General features: G+C 46.5%; 1 long non-coding RNA gene across 1 annotated transcript; it reads left to right on the top strand.

The window, feature by feature from the left end:
* The first annotated feature begins 602 nt into the window (after positions 1–602).
* LOC128102264 (uncharacterized) lies at positions 603–7,423 on the top strand. The gene is made up of 2 exons (XR_008215364.1): positions 603–3,262; positions 7,043–7,423. It is a non-coding gene; the product is annotated as an uncharacterized LOC128102264 (long non-coding RNA).
* The last annotated feature ends 2,918 nt before the right edge of the window (positions 7,424–10,341 follow it).

Below are 10,341 nucleotides of genomic sequence, written 5' to 3'. Positions count from 1 at the left end.
TTTTACTTGAGGGTATATTTTGCTGTTTGCGGAGATGAACCAGCTTCCGCTGAGGTGAACAAATCCTTTCCCCTCTCAGATCTTATCTGCTTCTTATCTGTAAGATGGATAGATTGGGGCCAGTCTCCCCAGTGTCTGGTGGCTGTTTGATCCTGCCATGCCCTGTTGCATCCGCTGGGGAGGAATGTGTCTGGAGCCTGTTTCTGTCTTGGGTTGTGGAACCCGGCCTGGAGGGGCTTTTTCAGAATGAAGGAAAGGTGACCCAGACTCGCTTCTGTTCAATGTTAAGAGTCCTGTAGCTTTCTCTGGTCGGGCCTAACACATGGGACCAAAGGAAAAGCTCTGGGAGTCTGCAAACACGGTTGCGGAGCAAGTGCGTTTTCTTTGCATTCCCCCCACCCCCTCCGTGGTAGTGCAGCAGAGAGGGCCAACAAACAGCAGCAAACGATCTTAATTGCGAAGCCCCAGCCCCAGACTTTAACCTAGAGGGATGTTTGAATTCTGGAAAACCTTATGGATAAGCCTCGCAATTATGTACTTAGTCACAACCAGAGGGGAGGAACTTTGGAGGCACTGGATTGAAGAGACACAAAAGTCAGGAAGTGACCCTTTCGTGGGGACTGCAGAGGCCACAGAGGAGAAACAAAGTCTCCTCACAACTGGGAAGACGGACCGTACCATCCCAGGGGGCCGGAGTAGGGAAGAGGGCGTTGGAAACTGACATCCTCGCTCTCAAGGAGCCGGCGAGGACACGGGATTTCCCGGCTGAAAAGCCCCAGTGTCTGCCTGTCCCGGCCCAGCCTCTCCCCTGCCGGGGAGGCCTGGGTACCGCAACCCGGGGGCGCCCTGCATCACCACTCTGTGAGCGGGCGGGGCCCTGCTCCCCAGCCTGGGGATGGATGGCGTGCCCTAGCCAGCCCATCTGCGGCCACGGCTGGTCCGGGAGGAAGCCGTCCCCGGGGATGAATGGGGCTTTGTTCGCTGCCAGCCGCGCTCCCCTCGCGGCCCGGCCAGGCACAACGGAGGCAGTATGCGACAGGCATGGAAATGAGCCGCGGGCTCTCCCCTCGCAGCGCCCAGGAATGCTGGCCAGCCGGAAAGGAGCCCTCGCCGGGGACCCGCTCCCGCGCCTCTGAAACCCCATTGAGAAGGGCTCTTTGAAGCAATTAAAGCGTGTTTCACGGCGGCCTGGGAGGGGGCCCGGGTCGGCCAGCTTCTCTTTTACCCTCCTTCTCTGTCCTACCGTGTTTGTGCACCTTGGTGTGGCGGGTTACCTAGAGACCGGGCCAGAACCAGCTCCCTCTCATGCAGAGATTCTGTAACCTCACAAAAGCGTCCCCATAAACAGATTGTTTGTCACCAGGGGGTGGGGGTGTGTGTGGCGGGGTGGAACCCAGTTTGGACCTGATCCAAGCTGACCTGCAGAGCCAGGGTTCCTGCTTTCAAAGGCCTCTTTGCTGGGCTCTCCACCCACCTGCCCTTGCTGTCAGGTTTGGGCGGGACAAGAAATCGCCTCTGGGCAAGGAAGTCCTGAGGCTGCGGCTCAGCATTTTCCATTTTCTCAGCGGCGGGGTGGGCTGTGTTCAGGTCTAGAAGTGATGTCACAGCCAGCCCTGTGAGTGATGTAACCTGCACATGTTGAAGGACTAGAACCGGGCGGCTATTTTGAGACTCTTGAGTTCCTTCCTTCCTCCCTGGAGACAAGTGGGTGACTGTGGAGAACTCACAAAGCTGCCCTGGGTACAGCGGTTTTTGTCTGTTCCAGTGAAAAATCCTAAGGCCGGAGAACTGACGCCATAAAAGCGGGCGTGCTTGTGAAATTCTTTCTAAATTGGAGGTGGGCACATGTGGCAAGTGTGTGGATTGGAGCCCCAGTAACATCCATGTGAAAAGGTTTCACTGAGTTCTCTGTTTGGTTGACTTTATACCCTTTTCCCTTGAGACTGATTGTTAAAGTGTGCCTCTTCTCCAGCAGGTACTTCCTGGAGAACATGATCCCTTTGTTGTCTCTTTGTTGTATGTTTTTGAGACAGGGTCTTGAATTCCCTCTGTAGTCAAAGATGATGTTGTGTTCCAGATCCGACTGCCTCTACCTCTCAAGTGCTGGACTTACGGGCATGTGCTGCCTTGACTGTCACGATCCAGTAGTTTGTTGTTGTTTTGGCAGGGGGAGTTGGGGTAAGGTTCTGTGTTGGGAGCAGATCCTTAACAATGCCTGTCAGCACTTAGCAAATACAGTCGATGACTCCACAAATGCAGCCAGAACCCCTGGTTTTGTTTTTGTTTTTGTTTTTGTTTGTTTGACCCTTATAACTCCAAACAAGAAATAGGAAACACAAGGTGGACCTTTAGTCCCGAGGATCCTGGGTTAGGGAGATGTTGAGAAGTTTGAAGGGGAGGTTAGGAAATATTTTTGAGAGCACAGACATGCCTCAAGTGTTTCCTGAAATGCCCCAGATGACAGTGGAGCACTCAGGTGGAGGAGTCATTCTTTCCAACTTCGAGGATGGTTAGTTCTGGCTAATGTGAATCATGTTTTACGTCAGTAAGGAGTGTGCCCAGCCCATCATTCGTTCTTTAAGCATGCCATGGAAACAGGATGGTCAGAGTAGTGGCTGTGCATGGGAAGCATCATTGCGTCTTATATGCTTCTCCAGTGTGTCTCCATGGTGATTGTTACTTTGGGCTTGGCTTGTACTTCTATTTGGTTACTTTTTTCGATGAGGCTTGGAATGTGTGGAGTTTTTTCTACACACACACACACACACACACACACACACACACACACACACACACACACAATCTGGGCATCTACCATGATGCCATCAATGATGGCATGGGAAGCAAATGCAGGCTCTTCTCCTATTCTCTCTGTCTCTGTCACACACACACACACACACACACACATACACACACACACACACACACACACACATCAAGCAATGGGTATCAGAAAGTCCACTTTGAAAATGGTGCCCTGGTGTTTCCTTATTCCCCAGGGTATAGTCTGCCCACCAGCACACTGCTGTGCATAATAACTTCCTCTCTCATCCTGGGGTTTCATTTGACTGTCATCTGGTCGCCATTTTGCCTTCATATGGACAGCATGCCTGACAGCTGAGATTCTTTCCCCACTGTTTCATTCTGTTTAACCATGTAGACACAAACAGCACAGCGTAAAGCCCCGCAGATGAGACGGCTCTGGGCTAGAATGCAGGCCACACACTAGCATGAGAACAGTGCCCCTCGCACAGCAGACCTGGTGAGTTTTCTTGAAATCATCTAATAATCATCTTCCATGTTGTTTATAGCAGCTTTTCCTGCCTTTCAGCTTGGTCATGAGCAGGCAGTGGTTTTAGCAATTAATGATCCAAAGGATATCGCTACAGGCAAGAGGAGAATGTTCTTGCCAGGTGTGGTGGGTGGTACACACCAGTACTCTTAGCACTTGGGAAGTGGGTTGAGTGTTCAAAGTTTATCCTTAGCTACATAATAAGTTTGAGGCCAGCTCAAGGACACATGGAAACCCTGTCTCAAAAGAGATAAACTACTCTAAAAAGGTGAGGCAATTTATTTATGGCCACTAATCAGAATTAGGCTTATTTCTTCAGTCTCCTCATCCCTGAAATAGGAAAAACTTCAGGCCTTTTTGGTTCTAAAGCCAGGTGTGGGTTCTACAGCTGCAGTGTAGGGACCAGACTCTGAATACAAGGAGACAGATGCAAACTGCATTTCCCAATCTGATAAGATCACAATGCTCTATCACATATTGCTTTGCCATTTTTTTTTTGCAGGTATGAATTATTGGCTTTTTTTTTTTTTAGAGCCTTGTAATTTGACCATTAGCTAGAAAAATGCCCAGAAGACCTCTCCTTTATGTACCAGCTGACCCATGACCTTAATGAGGTGTCTCTAGAGGGTAGGATTGAGAGTTTTATTTGTCTTGTGTTTGGGGTTAAAAAAAGGGAGGGGCTGCCTCCTTCCACAGTCTTTGGTCCCTAAAATAGCCCCCACTCCCCCGCCAGCAGTGCTATTTACTCAGTCTCTGGGCTACTAAGTGTAGGGGTGGTCCTTGTTGACTTAAATGAGTCCCTGCAGCTAGGTGGGGCTCTCTGGAGCCCTTAGTCATGTGAGGTTGCCAGGGTAACTTAATGTCTCCAGCGCTGGAATGCTTTACGAAGTACAAAGAGGAGACTACAGAGCACATTACAACTTACAGTCATGTGTTCAATAACATGCCATCTTTTAGTAATGGGGCTTTTATTTTTACTTTATTTTGTGGGATTGAAAGATCAGAAGCCGGAAATTAGCTGGAAAGGATAAAGAAAAGGAGAATTTAAAGGGATGGAGGTGGGGGGGGGGGGGGGGAGCGGGGGACCGGCTATTTCTGTTCCTTATGCGGGTAATGGCTAAGCAAAGAGAACATCTGGCCCGGAGCAGGGCTCTGCAACATCTGGCCCGGAGCAGGGCTCTCTGCAGTACTGCTTTTAATTACCCAGTCGTTTGGTCTCTTGCTAGATTAGCGACTGTGGAAGCAGCTCAGATCTCCGAACTGACGGCCTGGAGAGCTCTAACTTAGGCTGCCACATAGTCAGAGGGGAAACGCGGAGCTTCCGGTTTCATATTTAAACCAGGATTGATTCATAATTGTAGCTGTCAGGAGGGTGATGGAGACATTATGTAATCTGGTTCTTATGGTGATATGTGTTTAAGGTTTCTGCTCTGTAAATTCCAGGGGAAATTTTGTGCCCATTGAGGGAGAGCTTGCTGACTGCTCTGTGGTGTGCCTGGGCAGGGTAATGATAGTGCAGTCACAGGTTCCTAAGTTTGCCTGAGTCCAAACATGAATGAATCTCCCCGCAAGAGGCCTTCCTGGTTTTCCAGAGACTTTAAGTGTGGATGAGGTTAGGCAAAACCTGGCAAACTTTGAAGACGCTGCTGGTCCAGTGGGAAATTTAATAATGGCAAGACATTCAGGTCTGTACTTTTTTTTGTTTTTGGTTTTTTTCCCCCTGGGCCACATAGCTGCCTTTTACTGCTTCCTGTCATTTCTAGCCTCAGAGATCTGGAAGTGGTCACCAGATGCTTCTGGAAACAAAGCTCTGGGGCTGTGGATCATTTCTTCCATTTTTCTTCCATTTGCTACTTGCTTCTCAGAGGCTCTGGGGCCTCTGGGGATGGGTGTGCATTGATTGCAGGGAGCTCGGGGAGGCTGGAGACAGGCCCAGCATTTGCTGCCACCAACAAAACAAACAAAACAAAACAAAACAAAAACCCAAACAACAAAAATAGAAAAGAAAAATTCAAAGGAGCCTGTTTAAAGTGATGCCAGCATATTTGCTAGGGGGAGACTTGTTTTCATTTGTTCTCAGCACCCAGGCAATGTAAATTCTGTGGATGTGATAAGAAGAATTCACTGACAGAGTATCATTCCCACACCAGAGAAGTGATAAAGATTAAATCAAAACGTAAAAGGCAAGTGGAGTGGGTTAACTTGTTCCTGGGGAGAGAAGGGTGGTTAGGAGATACGAGGACCAAGCCGCTGACCTCTGACTGGCACAACTCCGTAACTCTGTTTGTGTACCTTTCCTCCCTCTCCTGGAGTGCCCCCCATTCCACTAATACTTGGGTTCTTTGGCTTTTTATATCCATCGAAGATGACATTGGCATATATAAAGTGTCATCAACATCGTAAGTTATCACCGTCATCAGCACCATATCACTGTCCTCACCACCACCATCATCACGGTGACCGTCATCAGCACCATATCACTGTCCTCACCACCGCCATCATCATGGTCACCGTCATCAGCACCATATCACTGTCCTCACCACCACCATCATCATGGTCACCGTCATCAGCACCATATCACTGTCCTCACCACCGCCATCATCACGGTCACCGTCATCAGCACCATATCACTGTCCTCACCACCACCATCATCATGGTCACCATCATCAGCACCATATCACTGTCCTCACCACTGCCATCATCACGGTGACCGTCATCAGCACCATCCCTGTCATCACCTCTGTCATCACCATCACTGTCACCATCATCAGCACCATCACTATCATCATTGTCACCCTTATCCCCGTCACTAGTAGTAGCACTATTACCACTTATATTGTAACAGACTGGAGCCAAGTGGGCTCAGTTACAATTTCTGAACCATCAGTTACAATTTCTGAAAAAAAAAAAAGAACAACCAGGATAACTGGGTATTTTCCCATGAGCTTTGGAATGGGCAGTGACCTCTTTGCAAGATGGCAAGGCCAGTACTTGCTTGTCCTACCACCAATTCAGAATTTTTGCTTAAAGTCATTCCATGATAGACATAGCTTGTGTTATTTCTGAGAGTTTTGTTTTGTTTTGTTTTGTTTTTCGAGACAGGGTTTCTCTGTGTAGTTTTGGTGTCTGTCCTGGATCTCGCTCTGTAGACCAGGCTGGCCTCGAACTCATAGAGATCCGCCTGGCTCTGCCTCCTGAGTGCTGGGATTAAAGGCGTGCGCCACCACTGCCTGGCAATAGCTTGTGTTATATGACAAACTTCCTTTGTCTTTCAATTTCAGTCACCCAGATCTAAACATCCAGTTGATCAGGGAAAGTATTTTAATAAAAGAATATACTTAAGATACTTGTACATATTTGTACATATAGAAATAGATATTTCCAGAAACAATTTAAACCTTTCCCTGTTCTTTCACAATCTCAGGCTGAGACATCTTTAGTAGGAAACATTGCTAATGTGACAACATGATTTCTTCTCTCCCGTGAGGCTGAAGTTTTATATGACTATTATACAGTCACTGTAGCTGGTAACATTATCAGGTGACTGATGGATGATGCATGGATGGGTAATTTCATGAGTTGTCTAGCCTAAGTTTATTCATTCTCCCAGTCATTGAAATGAAGAGATTGGATGTGATTCCCATTGAGATAATTCAGGGACAACTATCTTTGTAATGGATTTTTTTTCTATCAGAAAACGAGGTGCTGTTTTGTCTGTTCTTTTATTTTTTATTTTTTTTCTTTGCTTAGACTAGAAGCTCCAAGTGGACTAGGGATCACTCCTGCAATCAAAATCTACAGGAAACAGTAGTTGATGACGACAGGACATATGATCCAGGGTCCTGAATAAGTGAAGCTAAGCATTGGATCTAGTTGCCGACAAGACACTTGTCTTTGCAACCTCTTCCCATGCCTCTATCCCATCCCAGGTTTCCATCTTCAAGAAAAGAGTTAACCAGGGACCCAATGACTAGAACTAATATATAACCTTTGATTAAAAATGAATGGTGAGGGGGTAGAAAAGAGGTGGGGGGAGGGAATGGGATAAGAGGAGTGAGAGTAAACTGTGGTTGCTTTGTAAAATAAATAAAAAATTTAATAATTTAATAATAAAAGACTGATAAACCTTTATATCGTGCTTTATTTGATACTTAGGGTTGAAAATAAATATACAGTAGTGGAAACTTGCTTTCCTTCAACCTTTACAAACTAGCTCATCAATGTGTCTCAGGTTGTCCTCAAACTCTTTTCAGATTCCTTATGGAGATGTTCAAGGTCTACCACAATCTGGTTCCAAACTATCCTTCTGATTTTATTTCCTGAGGCTCCCAGCCTGCCCACTTCAGTTGTTTTCTTGCTTTTCCATATTGTATGCTGCACATTAGTCACTTTAAATGGCTCTGTTTACATATTTCCTCTCTTTGTATACTTTATGTTCTACTTACTTTTATGTTTTTTGTGTGTTACTTATTTTATAACTGACACAGACAACTTAGAAGGAAGTTTATGGGTGGTCAGACTTTCATTTCCATAGTTATCAAAAGGTGGATTGTTTCGCTCATGGTTTCTGAGGTTTCAGCCCATGGTTGTACTTGAGCAAAGATAGGCAGGCAGTGAGACTGTGTGAGCTTCATTACCTCATGGAAATGTGGAGATAGAGGACAACCTGTGAGAGCCAGTTCTCTGCCTCCACCCTGTGGATCCTAAGGATGCAGCTCAGGCTGTCAGGGCCAGCAGCAAATGCCTTTACCCAGTGAGCCATCTTGTCAGAACAGTTAAGTCTCTTAAAGAATGGAAAAGAGAGAACTTCAGAGGGTCCTGACAACTGACACCTTTAATAGATTGCACAGTTGTTTCTTCCTAAAATTGTTTAGCTTAGGGTTCACTTCCCATTCTTGGAACCAAAAGAAGGCTTACAACCTGGTGCGAGGAGGGTTCTAGCCACGTCTGGCAATGAGGGCTGTTTTGATCCTCACTGTTACTGGGATAGGGATGAAGGTGAAGGCGAATAAATTCATATTCTGAGTTAGATGGAGGTTTGTGGCATCATATCCACAAGTTGTTAAGAGCGGCTCATTGATTGTCTTTCTGACTGATGTGTCCACCTTGGCCCTGCTTTGATTTGACTGTACAATAATGGACTCAACCAGACTGCTTACACAGGCCTCCCCATTGTATGAGCTTTAGGTTCCACTATGAACACAACCCCTTCCCCCTGTCCAAACTCTCTCTCTCTCTCTCTCTCTCTTCTCCCCCCACCTACCCTGTGTCTTCCTCTCTCTTTCCCTCCTCTCTCCCTTCCAACCCTGTCGATTCCCTGTAAAATTTCTCCAAATTCTCTTAGAACTTATATTTTCATTGTCACTTGTGGCTCATCAGACTCTTCCTCAAATTTGTACAAAGGAATCGTAAAACTCTTAGGAGTGTAATTGTCTACTAAAGATTTGGAGACATGACAGACAGGCATTCATGTTGCAACTAAACAAATAGTTTCAAATTTAATTTCATGGATCCTTCTTTTCAAGATGTTTCTTCTCCCCTGGCTCATCCTTAGAGACTACCCACAGTTCTCTCACCCTGTGAAATCCCCATTTGTAGCAACTCCTCCCACACTTTCCCTCCACTTCCCTTTCTTCTCAATGCCACTATGCTCCTTGCTGCTCAGGTCTCCTCCTCTTCCCCTTCCCTCTTTTTTCCTTTTCTTTGTTCTTCTCATTATTCCCCCCTTTACTGCCTTTCCCCCCTCCACTTCTTCCTTCTTTTCAGATAGGGTCTCATGAAGCCCAAGCTAGCCCTACACTTGCTATGGAGCTGAAGGCGACCTTGAATTTCTGATCCTCTTACCTCCATCTCCTGGTTTATGCAGCACGAGGCATTGAACCTATGCCTTTGTGGATGATAGAGTAGCACTCTACCAACTGAGCTACATCCCAAGCCCCAAGTTCAGAGGGTCTTATTTATCTCTCCTTTCTTTTATACTAAGATTGGATACCTACTCATGACTTCAAGGTCATACCATCTTGTCCCAATGGCTATTTTCCCAATGAGGATGCTGTTGTGTTGTACCCATTTCGAGAAACCCCCAGAAACCACCAAGGAGCCGGTTTCCAATGCAAGCACATAAGGGTCCTTTTATTGTCAGGTTCAACCTGGGCCACCACATGGCAGATGGAAGGAAATATGGTAGGGTCCATGAGCCCAGGTGTAGAGAGTTTTTATAGGGAAAAAAACTACAAGGTGGGAATTGGCAACTTGGGATTAGGTAGAAGGGATATGGCGCAAGGTGATTTTTTTCAAACTATTGGTCTAGACTTTGGGCATGAAACCACATTTGAAACCACTGGGTTAGATGTAGCTGGAGTTTTCCTGCCTGGCCCACAGTCAGGGCAAATCTCTCTCACCCGCCAGTCCCAAGCCGCTCAAACCCGATCAAGTAAACACAGAGACTTATATTGGTTACAAACTGTATGGCCGTGGCAGGCTTCTTGCTAACTGTTCTTACAGCTTAAATTAATCCATTTCTATTAATCTATACCTTGCCACGTGGCTTGTGGCTTACCGGTACTTTACATCTTCCTTGTCCTGATGGCGGCTGGCAGTGTCTCCTCTCAGCCTTCCACTTCCCAGCTCTATTCTCCTCCTTGTCCCACCTATACTTCCTGCCTAGCCAATGGCCAATCAGTGATTTATTTATTGACCAATCAGCAACACATTTGACATACAGACCATCCCACAGTAGTTAGACTTTTGGCGGGGAACCACAACCCGCTGAACAGGATTATCTGGATCTTGTTAAACTTTACTGCCCTGTATCTGTTCAAGTTGTCACGGCACATTCCTGAGATTCTTCCTGGAACTGAGTACAGCAGATGGCCTGAGATGGTGGCCCTTTCCCTAAGATGGAGCCTGTAAAGTTAAGTCTGAACCTTCATAGTTGTAATTGTTAAGAAAGTAGCAGCAGTACCTAGTCGCTATGACAACAGAGCATTTATTATTATGACAATAGAACAGAACCACACATTCGTTCCTTCCATGAGGAGCTCTTATGT

This window comes from Peromyscus californicus, unplaced genomic scaffold, assembly GCF_007827085.1.
Source record: "Peromyscus californicus insignis strain IS unplaced genomic scaffold, ASM782708v3 Scaffold_7__1_contigs__length_154581171, whole genome shotgun sequence".
Classification (NCBI taxonomy): domain Eukaryota; kingdom Metazoa; phylum Chordata; class Mammalia; order Rodentia; family Cricetidae; genus Peromyscus; species Peromyscus californicus.
Note: the sequence above shows the minus strand (reverse complement) of the source record. Positions and strands in the feature narration are given on the sequence as shown.